Source organism: Sorex araneus, chromosome 2 (genome assembly GCF_027595985.1).
Source record: "Sorex araneus isolate mSorAra2 chromosome 2, mSorAra2.pri, whole genome shotgun sequence".
NCBI classification, from domain to species: Eukaryota; Metazoa; Chordata; class Mammalia; order Eulipotyphla; family Soricidae; genus Sorex; species Sorex araneus.
Window position 1 is genome coordinate 363,654,278 of NC_073303.1, and position 4,815 is coordinate 363,659,092.

Genomic DNA, 4,815 nt, shown 5'->3' on the forward strand with positions numbered 1-4,815 from the left:
TCACCCAGGTCTTCCCGAATAGAATTGTTTTTTAAAATCTTTAAGAAGGCCCTTAAGGAGTAGCTCCTCTGGCTTTGAATGCCTGCCTTGTAAGAGAAGGGCCTCGAGTTCTATCCCTGGTACTGCCACAGGTACCAACTTTGATCCTGGCAGCTCTCCTATCTGATTCTGAGAAACTCTATTTTTCTCTTCCTTGTTGTTGCACCTGATTTCTAGCCACACCAGAGCAAAGTGTGTTTAATCACTACAAATGAAATGATACAGATGATACAGGTAAGATTAGCATGGCCCATGAAAAGGATGGCATGAAAATTAGAGAAACATTCCATGTTTCAAACGGGGGTGGGGGGAGAGAGAGAGAGAGAGAGAGAGAGAGAGAGAGAGAGAGAGAGAGAGAGAGAGAGAGAGAGAGAGATAGACACTAGCTAACAGATTTTCAAGGAATTTACAATGAAAGAGTATACTGTCTTTATTCTTGTATTTGTTAGTAAGTACTTTCATAAGTGTATGAAGTTTATGCTGCATACAAGTGTGATCTTTTGTGCAGCATGAACTTTGAGGTTTTATTGTATTTTTTTTTGTTTTTTAAAATTTATTCATTTTTTAATTAGTGAACCACCATGAGGGTGAAGTTACAGAATTTACACATTTTCATGCTCCTGTTTCCCTCATACAATGTTCAGGAACCCATCCCTCCACCAGTGCCCATTCTCCACCGCCAATAAACCCAGTATCCCTCCCACCCCCCAATCCCATCTCCCCCCACCTCACCCTGCCTCTGTGGCAGGATATTCCCTTTTGTTCTCTCTCTCCTTTTGGGTGTTGTGGTTTGCAGTAGGGGTGATGAGTGGCCATTGTGTTCAGTCTCTAGTCTACTTTCAGCATGCATCTCCCTTCCCGTGCGTGGCCTCCAACCACATTTTACTTGGTGTTCCCTTCTCTATCTGAGCTGCCTTTTCCCCAGAATGTGAGGCCAGCTTCCAAGCCATGGGGCCAACTTTCTGGTACTTATTTCTACTATTCTTGGGTGCTAGTCTCCTACTCTGTTATCCACAGATGAGCGCAATCTTTCTATGTCTGTCTCTCTTTCTGACTCATTTCACTTAGCATGATACTTTCCATGTTGATCCACTTATATGCAAAGTTCATGACTTCATCCTTTCTAACAGCTGCATAGTATTCCATTGTATAGATGTATCAAAGTTTCTTTAACCAGTAATTTGTTCTCGGGCACTTGGGTTTTTTCCAAATTCTGGCTATTGTAAACAGTGCTGCGATGAACATATAAGTGCAGATGTCATTTCGACATTTTTGGTTTTGAGGCCACACCTGGGTGTGCTCAGGGCCATATCCTGGCTCTGTGCTCGAGGATCACTCCTGAAAGACTTGGGGGGCCAAATGGATGCGAGGGATTGAGCCTGGCTAAGTATCATACAAGAGAAGTGTTCTATCCACTATACTATTGCTTTGGCCCAAGATCTTATCATATTTAACACAATGATCTTACAAAACAGTAAGACTTTCTTTATGAGATATATGCTCATTTCACTTTGAAAAACCTTTCATGATTATTCTACAAATGTTTGGAAATTTCCTGGAAAGGCCTATTGATGTCTTTGGTATGCTTATGGTAGGACCTGAGACAGTTATCAGTGGAAACACTGATATATCAAATGGAAATAAAATTCCTGATAATATTTAGATAATATCCTGATAATATTTAGAGTTGACAAAGCTGACAGAGCATTGGCTATTAGTCTTATAAAATAGCATATTAGAATAGCTACATAGTATTATAGACAAAAGGAAAGCTAAATTTGTAAAGGTCTGCAGTGTAGGTCACATATTAATAAGTTGAACAGTTTAGAGATGAAAAACGATAACACCAGAAAATATTTTCAAGTCTCTTATTTACAATGGATGGAGGGTGGGAACATGTTTGGACACACCCCAATGTGCTCAGGGTTTACTCCTGGCTCTGCACTTAGGGCTCACTCCTGGCTATAACTTAGGGGACCATATGCAGTGCTGGGGATTGAACTAGTATTTGCCATTTTCAGAGCAAACACATTTTCTTCTTTCTTCCTGTGACATCTATTGAGTTCCCCAAATGACTTAAAGTAAAATGCACGGCGCTACCATGCTTGAACACTAAAATAGAGTCAACATGATTCATAAATATAGCAAGGAAATGTACTGAAATATGGAACCGAGATAAGTGCACATATGTGTGCAGCTGCTATAAAACTGTCTTCATGTAGCCGTTGAGCAAGGCTGTAGAGGTACAACATTATGCTTGAAACCAGCTTTGAAAGCACAAAGCTGTTCTTCATTGAAGTACAGATGAGGCCAACAAAGGCATGGGAGCGAAATCAATCTACAAACTTTTATGTAAAAGCACTCCCTGAACTGAAGTCATAAACCACGCACAATAGAAATATGAGACAGAAGTCTCTATTCTGGTTGCCATAATCTTGGACCACAGGGCTTTTGTAAAACAAATGATTTCTAAGTGCTTAAGGTCAAAGTGGAAGAAAAGGCATTTTATCAACTGTTCAAGGGGAGAAAGAACCTCCAAAACAAATGTCACGTCCTTGGCTCTAGTATCATTCTTAGGGAATTCTTTAGGGCTTTTCTAAGATTTCATGGCATGTTCACCACATCTGGGTAATTTAAACCATTTGAACACCATCTAGTGCTATTTGTATTTTCAGCCAAAGTGCAGTCTTTCAAAGGATTGTTTTAAAAAGTAACTACACTATGCCATTCATTTATAAAGGGCTAGAAAGAATGAATAACATCCAGGAAACTTGTGTTCCTTAATAGAGTACTTGATAATTATAAATTTAATTGCTTGAGAGGAGGATGCTTTAAAAGTTCTATACCACTTGGAGGAAAATAATTGAACTAGCGAACTTTTACCATATTAAGTATAGTGACAATCCATTCTTATCATGAAAAATAAAAAAATTTCAATTGTGTGCTATTGCAATATCACTATTGCAATATGCTAGACACTGAGAAACTTAAAAAACAGCAAAGACCCTGACCTTAAACAATAATGTGCTAAGAATTCATTTTATAAATAACTATTAAAAGCCTGTATGCAGATGCTCTTTTCAGGAGTTAGAATTAACACTTTTCTTTGTACTTTATCCAAAGCATAAGAGACTTCTATGAAATGATCCATGATAACTTGTGTAAAGGTACTGAAAGCTATGAGAATAGATGGAAAATTTAGTTAGTCTGAGGAACTGGGAAGATTTTCTGGAGGAAACGATGTTTGTGATATGTAGAATGAATGATTGAGTGGGGGGAGTTAGGGAGAAGGATCCAGATAGGAATATCAGCATCTGCAGAAGTTGTGTTCTATTGAGAGCAAGAAGAAAGGCCAGGGACAATCTGGGGAACACAGAGAGGAACAAGGCAGATGATACCAAAGCACTAGAAGGGTCGGGTGAGATGTCTCCTTGGACAAAAGAACGTTTCTACCTTCATTTTAAGAGCAATGGGAAAAAAATTAAATATATAATGTTTTTGCCAGGTTGTTTAGGCAACATCAGCAGCAAAGTGAAGGAAGCGTGCTCTATAATGAATGCAGAGTCCAGTTAGAAGACAGTATGAATAGTCCTGGGAAAAGCCAGAATTATAACACTTTGAATTAGGATTTAAAAAAGGGAGATAAGAAGGGAGACAAAGGGGCTGGAGCGATAGAACAGCGGGTAGGGCGTTTGCCTTGCACGCGGCCGACCTGGGCTCGATTCCCAGCATCCCATGTGGTCCCCTGAGCACTGCCAGAAGTAATTCCTGAGTTCAAAGCCAGGAGTAACCCCTGTGCATCGCTGGGTGTGACCCAAAAGCAAAAAAAAAAAAAAGGAGATAAAACATGAAAAGAAGTACATAGAGACTCTTGACAAATGACAAAACAAGTGAGCAAATCACTCTTCTTTAATCATACTTCTATACTTAAAATATATAACCAAGGAGCCAGGAGATAATATAGTGGGACTATAGTGGACTTTTAAGCATCACTATGTGTAACCATGTGACCTGAGAAGCAATTAGTAGCAATTCCTTGAGAATTGCTGGCAGTTACTCCTTGGTTCCCCGCACACTGCTTGGGAGGCCAATGTCTACCTGGCAAAGAACACATACATAGCTGAGCTTGAAAGCAAAAGGGAAATTGCACATGCCCCAAACAAAGTCATTGTAGGGACTTGAAGACTTAGTCCACTGGGTTCTGAAAGTGAAGGATGAATTTCAGAAATCATAAATAAATCCTGCCCTGGTGGAGGAACTTGGTAACAGCAGTTATTTCAGTTTGCAGTTTAATTAATTCATTAATTAATTAATTGTTTTAATATGGCTTTTTGGCTCATACTTGGAGACCTGGCTCTGTACTCAGGAATGAGTCCTGGTGATGCCCTGGGGACCGTATGGGATTCCAGGAATCAAACCCTTGCAGTTGCGTGCAAGGCAAAAGCCCCACAACCTATACTAATGTTCTGGCCCTCAATTTGCTGTTTTTCTATAGGTCTTATTATGCCTTCCAGAAACACCTCTGAGAGATTAGCACCTCAAGGGTTATGCAGGCTTCCACTTCCAGTCTTCTAAATGATAATGATACCAAACTCATCCTTTGTTCCCAGATCCCAATCCAACAGACCCTATAGCTACAGGCTATACACTGGTGACCTCTTTTACCTTTTGCTAGCATAACAGCTCTTTAGATGAATTCTGCTTGTTAAAATCATTCGGTGGGTTCTACCTCAAGAATGGATCTTGACTAAAACAGGAGAAATAATCAGCAGACAA

The 4,815-nt window shown here is 39.8% G+C and overlaps 1 non-coding gene across 1 annotated transcript; it reads left to right on the top strand.

Moving 5' to 3' along the window:
• The first annotated feature begins 231 nt into the window (after window positions 1-231).
• Window positions 232-335, top strand: LOC129402908 (U6 spliceosomal RNA). The gene has a single exon (XR_008628930.1). It is a non-coding gene; the product is annotated as a U6 spliceosomal RNA (small nuclear RNA).
• The last annotated feature ends 4,480 nt before the right edge of the window (window positions 336-4,815 follow it).